General features: G+C 39.1%; 1 protein-coding gene across 1 annotated transcript in view; it reads left to right on the top strand.

Moving 5' to 3' along the window:
* Positions 1 to 646: 646 nt before the first annotated feature.
* cyth1b (cytohesin 1b) overlaps positions 647 to 7,795 on the top strand; it is a 54,312-nt gene continuing 47,163 nt past the window's right edge. The window contains exon 1 of the mRNA XM_055653893.1: positions 647 to 729. The gene's annotated coding sequence lies outside the window, so the exon portion shown is untranslated. The remainder of the gene's footprint in view (positions 730 to 7,795) is intronic.

Here is a 7,795-nt window from a genome sequence, read left to right as displayed (position 1 = left end):
TACTTCACTTAAAAGATACTGTGAACTTGTTTTTATGTGATACATGAAAAGGAAAATCCAGAAGATCTTGGCATTAATCTTTATAGCCTATATTTATCTTAAATTGATATTGATAATGCAGCTTAAACTTTCGGAAACTAGATTAGCATTTTTGTTTATCCTTTTACATCAATGCAAATTTAGTAAAGCCCACATGTAACTATTATAATTTCATATGGTGTCCCACATAACTTAAAGTGCCTGTTAATGCTGTATCGAATGCGACATAGAAATTTGAAATGTTATCTCATATATACTTGATATCTAGTAGAAATGTGGAATCTTTATATCTACATTGTACACGTTAACTTGAAAATTGGAAATGGCATATTACGTGTTTAATATAATGAACATGCATACATTAACCAAAGGATGAGAAATATCTGGTATTATTCTGCTCTGCTACATGCTTCAGGCAGCTTTCAATAATTAAGTAACAGATTGGGGAGGGAGAAGTAGAAGGCATGAAGCATGTGAAGCAGCTTTTGACTAGTTTAAACATGGGTCAGGTGACATTGAAGGTCAGAACAGCTGAGGTCTGCCAGCCAGCATTTGTGCTTGCATTTGTGATCCTGCCGGCTCACTGTACTCATGTCTTTATTTTCAGTGCCGGCGGACCTGACTCCAGAAGAAGTGATAGAACTAGAAAATATCCGACTACGCAAGCAGGAGCTCTTGGTTGACATTCAGGTATGCCGCTGATTGTACCGGGTGACTAATTTTTACAAGGTTGCAATAGATTTAAAAGTCCGAATACCCAAGTTCTCAAAGTTTGATTACTTTTTATTAGCACCTTTTTAGCTTTGATCCAATTACTAAGAAGGTGCAATTAATTTTCTGAAACCACAGTATCCATCTTTATAAAAAGTAAAGAACATTACCTAGTGTGAAGTGTAATTTCTAAAAGTTTTAATCTTTATTTGAGTAAGTTGCTTTACTTTGGCCTTTACGGTCACATTTCATTAATTGGGTTTGAAGATAAAACAAAAAAATGATTCTTGTTTGTTTAGTATGCTTTTGTGGCTAGATTGACCATGAACTGATTCTGCTGTACAACTCAAAATATATCTTATTTGATTTAATTCAAGTTCCATATTGTATGCTGATTGCTTAAACAATACTGAAGTTAAGTTTTATGATTAACTACCAAAACGACCATAACCATAACTACCAAAATAATGCTACCAAAAGATAACTACCAAAAGAGTGAGAGTGTATGGTTGATGATAATATAAATGGACATGCTACAGCTTATTGAGAAGTTATCATATTATTGGTGGTTTGTCATCATTATGCTCCTGTTCTGAAAGTTTTATTATTCACCTTCGTGCCTGTGATCTACAGCAACAAGGACATTTGGTCATCGTCCATGAATTGTCACAATCTTCATTGTAATCAGTAATATAATAATGTGATCATTTAAGTTTGATACAATCAACTCTTGACCACTATGTGAATGCATCATAGAGTATCTTATCGCTTGAAGAAGTAACATTTCTATAACGTGCTGGAGGTCCACTTGGTACCATGTCTACCTCATTTTCATTGCCAATTATAACAAGGAATGTATTCTTAGGAATCTCGGCACATAATGCTTAGTGACAAATGGTTTCCCAAGCCTCCAATAAAGTTGGCCAAAAATGTGGTGTGTGCTCTGTCTCTCAAATTGAGGAATGCTAAAAGTTGCAGTGTCCATGTCTGAAGCTCAATGCAAATGTGTATCAGGGATCTGACTGAGATCCCCATTGTAGGAATGGTCTGCATTAAGGCAGCAAATGCCTATACCCAGCAAGACTAGGTACATATGTGGAAACGGGCTGCATATTAAGCCTGAAGTAACATGCAAATTTTAAAAAACAAAGCTCAAATTTGGGGTAGAAACAAGGAACTGCAGATGCTGGTTTATCTAAATGTATAGAAAGTGCTGGAATAGCTCAGCAAGTCAGGCAGCATCTCTGTAGAACATGGATAGGTGACGTTTCGGGTCGGGGCTTCTTCAAGATCGAATTTGGCACTAGTAATGCAGTCGTGTTCCTCCCAACTCGCATCTAAAAATCATTTTCAGCTACTGCTTTCCCTTTGATCACAGCTACAACACTTCTTTATTAGCCTCCCTGCTCACCTTTCACACGAACCACCATTGCCACTTTCATATTTGTTATCGTCTCCTGATCCTCATTTCCCGTGTTTCTTCCTTCCCTGCAATTCCAGCCGACACCTTATTCACTATCCCACTTCAATCTCTAGCCCTCACCATGCTACACTGCAATAGACAGAACTTCCAAGGCACAATATTAAAATATATTTATATTTTAACACTTCTGCCCTTGATAGAGTGCACCGTTTTTCTAAGCCAGTTACATACATTTGTTTTTGTCAATGTACTGTGTCTTGTATCTAGCAGAAGGGTCTGTACAGATAAGTAACTGGTCCAGATTAACAGCATTTTAGAATTTTGATGGTAAGTGTTAGCTGAATATCAAAGGGAGGAAAAAAAACTGCTTTGTTAAGTCTTGACTTGTGTTTATGCAAAACAACTAACAGCTGATAATGTCACTAAAATCAGGGCTGATATTGCCAAAATCAGAGCCACTTACAGACTAGGCTTGTATTCACTGAAGTTTAGAAGGATGAGGGGGTATCTTATAGAAATAAATAAAGTTATAAAAGGACTGGACAAGCTAGATGCAGGAAAAATGTTGCCAATGTTGGGCGAGTCCAGAACCAGGGGCCACAGTCTTAGAATAAAGGGGAGCCCATTTAAGACTAAGGTGAGAAAAAATGTTTTCACCCAGAGAGTTGTGAATTTGTGGAATTCCATGCCACAGAGGGCAGTGGAGGCCAAATCACTGGATGGATTTAAGAGAGAGTTAGATAGAGCGCTAGGGGCTATTGGAATCAAGGGATATGGGGAGAAGGCAGGCAAGGGTTATTGATTGGGGATGATCAGCCATGATCACAATGAATGGCGGTGCTGGCTCGAAGGGCTGAATGGCCTCCTCCTGCACCTATTTTCAATGTTTCTATGTTTCTAAGGAGTGAAACAAAGGTACTGTTATTTAGCTTTAAATGATCTTTAGTTACCTACTAGGTTTAGCAACAACCAAAAATGTTATTGATTTTCTATGAAATGGTTACTAGGTTCGTCTGTTACTTGTGGGAATGAATCTTAGATTTTCTTGAAAAACCTTTCCAGTAGAGCAACATGTGCCTTGAATGTATTCAAATTTTCAGTAATGTGAAACTACAGAAGACAATTTTGGCAGCTATTACTAAAAAATTACTCTGCCCTACTTGCCTTTTTTGGCATGTTGCTCAGGTCTTCATTCTTCACTTCTCAAGTTAAATGCCTAATCCATACTTCAGACACTTGAGCCAACAATTGAAGATGATGCAGTACCAAGGATTGCTGCATTGTCACAGTTGCCGTCTTCTAGATACAATATTAGATAGATAGATAGATATGCCATTTATTGTCACTATACATGTACAATGAGATTAAAAGCAGCTCGTACTCAGTGCATACAATATTAATCTGAGACCTAATGTTCCCTTTCAGTAGGATCCCATGTCATTATTTGAAATAGAGCAGAAGAGTTCTGGCTGATTTTCGTTTCTCCTCAACCAACATTACAGAATTACAAATCATATACACAGAACCAACATTTGATGTGGGCTTAGCATTCCTTTTCAACTCTATCCACACTTCTTAATTGTCGTTAACATGCTTTGTTCCATTGTGAATGGTATTATATTTTGCAAGTTTATTTTTATTCCCTTTACCCAGTCCAATTCTATAAACTCTAGTGTTGTAGTTGGTGAGATTCTTTTGTAGGTGTTTGTCTTGTTCAAGTATACAATATGAAACAATTTAAATTTATTTATCCCAGGAGGGAAATTGGTCTGCCAAGACATAAAACAACAAGATACATGAAACATGAAATTAAAGCGACGAATGGAAAGTCCAGGATTTTGGGTGTGCAAAGATTGGGGAGGGGAGGGATAGAGGGAGAGTCGGTCTACCCCATGACAGAAGGGGGAGGAGTTGTACGGTTTGATGGTCACAGGGAAAAAGGATCTCCTGTGGCGTTCTGTGCTGCATCTTGGTGGAACCAGTCTGTTGCTGAATGTGCTCCTTAGCTTGACCAGTGTGTTATGGAGGGGGTGAGCTGTATTGTCCAAGATACTCTGCAGTTTGAGGAGCATCCTCCCCTCCAAGACCACCTCCAATGAATCCAACTCCACCCCCAGGACGGTGCCAGTCTTCCTGATGAGCTTGTCTGCTGTCTTCGCCCTGCTCCCCCAGCACACTACAGCGAAGAAGATGGCACTGGCCAGATTGGTATTACATTGGTAGAACAACTGCAATATCTTACTGCAGACTTTAAAGAACAGAGCTCCTCAGAAATCAGACGCATCTGTCCCTTATACAGTGCCTCTGCGTTCCTGGAACAGTCCAGTATACTGTCCAGTGATCACCCACCATGGACTTTGAGGCATTTGACAAGATCCTGCTTGTAGGCTTGTCCAATAGGTTAAGGCTGATAGAATCCAAGCTGAACTGGCTAATTGGATGGAAGGAGGCAAAGGTGGCAGAATGCTTTTCTGATTGGATGTCTGTGATTTGTGAAGTATCAGAGGGATTAGTGTTGATTCCCTTGTTGTTGTTTGTGATGCACAGTGACAACTTTTGTGTGAATGTAGGAGGATGATGAGTAGGTTTGGGAATGATATGAAAGTTGATGGTATTGTGAATAGTAAGGAGGGATGTCTAAAGCTACAGCAGGACATTAATCAGTTGGAAAGTTGGGCAGAGAATTGGTAGATGGAATAAAGTCCTGATAAGTGTAAACTGATATAGTTTAGGAAGTCAGATAGGGTAGGGTGTATACAGTAAATAACTAGGAGGTAAGGAATGTTAATGAACAGAAGGACTTATGGTTTGAGTTCATAGTTAGTTCCTTGAAAGAGGCTACACAGGTTGATAGCGAGGTGAAGAAGGCATATGACGTCAGTCTTCATAGGTTGGGACATTGAATATAAATGTTGGGATGTTGTGTTGTACACTTGGAAAATCATGTGCCGTTCTGATCACCACTATATAGGAGAGAGTACAGAGGAGATTAACAAGATGGCTGTCTGGATTGGAGATCTTTAGTTATATGGAGACTGAATAGGCTTGATTTTCCTGGAATGAAGGAGGGTGAGGATATAATCGGATGGAGAGATATACAATTATAAGATGTATGGATAGGGTAGATTGTCAGATTTTTTTTCCCATGTATGGGGTCTCAAAAACAAGAGGATGGAGTGACAGGATTTGAAGGGAGAAGATTTATACACAGCGAATGGTTGATATCTGGAACTCGCTGCCAGAGGAGGTTTGAATGGATTAATAGATACAGTATGAAAACAGGCCTGTTCACTCGTTCTATCTTATCACACTTTTGCATTCACTCCCAACACACCAAGGGCATTTTACAGAGGCCAATTAACCTACAAACCTGCACGTCATTGGGATATGGGAGGGAACCGGAGCACCTGGAGAAAACCTACGCAGTCACAGGGAAAACATGCAAACTCCACACAGACAACACCTGAAGTCACGATCGAACCTTTGTCTCTGGCGTTATGGGGCAGTGCCTCTGCCAGTTTTACCACTGCACTGCCTTTTTTCTTGCTATCCAAACACCCATTCACATGAATTGTGTTTAATATTCCTTAAAACTCCCCCAGATTCTACCCCTAACCTACACTTCATGGGCAATTTACAGCAGCCTATTAACCCATCAACCTGTATATCTGTGGGAGTAATTTGGAGCACCTGGGGGAAACTAGGAAGAAATTGCAAAGGTGGTGGAGTCAGTTACAATCATTACATTTAAGAGGCATTTAGAAGACTCTTGAATAGACAAAGCATTGAAGACTACAGCCCTACTGTAATTCATGTTCATGGGTAAAAACATTGGTATGGGCTGATGGCCTGTTTCTTTGCTGTCTGAATCTATAACCATGACTGTCAAGCCTTGGCTTACAACAGTACACGTAGACTGCATTCAATGTGGCAGCTCAGTAACTGTTCAAACTTGTGTGTGTGTGTTTTTGTGTTTCTGTGTGTCTGTCTATCTGTCTGTCTCTGTCTCTGTCTCTGTCTGTCGCCCCCGAGCTTGAAGGTCGCAGACAGTTTACTGAAAAGTCGCGTAAGTGGGACTGGCCCTTAACACGTGTAGTTTAACTAATGTGAATCACTAATAATCGTTAGAATGTGAAATTTCATTCAGCTTTGTTGTGGGGAGGTAAGAATGACAGTGTTTGAAGGTAACATATAAAACAGGAGACAGTAAATAAAAACATAATGCTGCAATTATCCTGTCCAATTATACATTTGTATTCCCTCTCCAGTGATTCAGGCTTTGAGTTCTCCTTTATTTTTGTAGGAAATCATTAAGCAATTTCAACAACTGTTATTAATCCTTAAGAAACGTGGTTGTTTGTTAAGAAAAGAGAGTTGTTACAATTAGTTTCTTATCCAATGCATTTTCTACTATCAGATCCCCCAAAAATGTGCTTGTCTTTATGCTTTGTAATTGGTTTCACTCTCAGGTTTTTTAGATAAAATAACAGCCACCAGCAGATGTGGAATAAGAAATCATTGAAATTGATTACCACTGATGGCCATTATTTTTGGTTATGTGTGTAGAAGAAGCCTTGACTGTACTGATGAGAGAGGAATAAAAAAATATTGGCATTAGAATGGTGATTGCCGAGGTTGGTGGATGCAGCAGATGTATTCATGGCATTTAAAATACTTTTGGATAGGCATATGGATGGGCAGGGAATGGAAAGATATGGGTTATGTGCAGGTAGGTAAGTGATGGTCTTGGCATCATGTTCGGTGCAGATATTGTGGGCCGAAGGCCCTGTTATTGTGCTATGCTATAATTGCAAGAGAAGTAACAGTACACTCACAGTGGATGCCTTTATTAATCTATGAAACTAATTCACCTGGCCAATACACCCACAATTTGTGATGGAGCGTTGTGCTTGAGTTCAGATTCACTGTAGATATCTGGAAGATTTATATTACATTAACTTCAGTTATCATCATGCCAAAACCCTTGATAGTGTATGTCATGAGATGATGATATTTATGTCATTAATGCCAATTATGTGGGAGAAATCTAATTTTTCTTGCAAGCTCAGTTCACATAAGAATTTGGACCATTGCATTGAAGCGCTGAGGATGACTTGGTTAAAACAGTAGCTCAAGTTTATTGCTGGTGTCTCAAGATGGATTCCTGAATCCAATTCATTGCAACCATTTAGAGCTGGTAATGACTGCGATAAAGATATAATAAAAGGTGGCTGACAAGTAATTCGACCTTAGTGAGCTAGACAGGGGTAAGTTAAACCATGAGCTTGTGCCCCTACAGGCAGCATTGTTTCTCGAAGTTACTTAAATGTTAACTTATGATTCTGCCTTTTTTCACTTACGCTCTTAATACAGAATCTCCCTTCTGTCTTTATTCTCCTCTTCAACTTTTTTTTTCTGTTCTTAAATTTAAGGTGAGCAGACATGTGCAAAGTTCCAGATCACTCCATTTATGTCTTCATGGCACCATAGCTTGTAACTAGCAATAGAAAACTATGATCTGAAAGGTGAATAATAAATTTTAGTCATGGCACTTGTTGACAGTGTGCTGTTTCATAAGCTTGCTGGATCATTGTTGACCTGTGGGAATCTTCCCCAATAAAT

This window comes from Leucoraja erinacea, chromosome 23 (assembly GCF_028641065.1).
Source record: "Leucoraja erinacea ecotype New England chromosome 23, Leri_hhj_1, whole genome shotgun sequence".
Classification (NCBI taxonomy): domain Eukaryota; kingdom Metazoa; phylum Chordata; class Chondrichthyes; order Rajiformes; family Rajidae; genus Leucoraja; species Leucoraja erinaceus.
The sequence above is the reverse complement of the archived record's forward strand: the minus strand, read 5'-3'. Positions and strand labels throughout refer to the sequence as shown.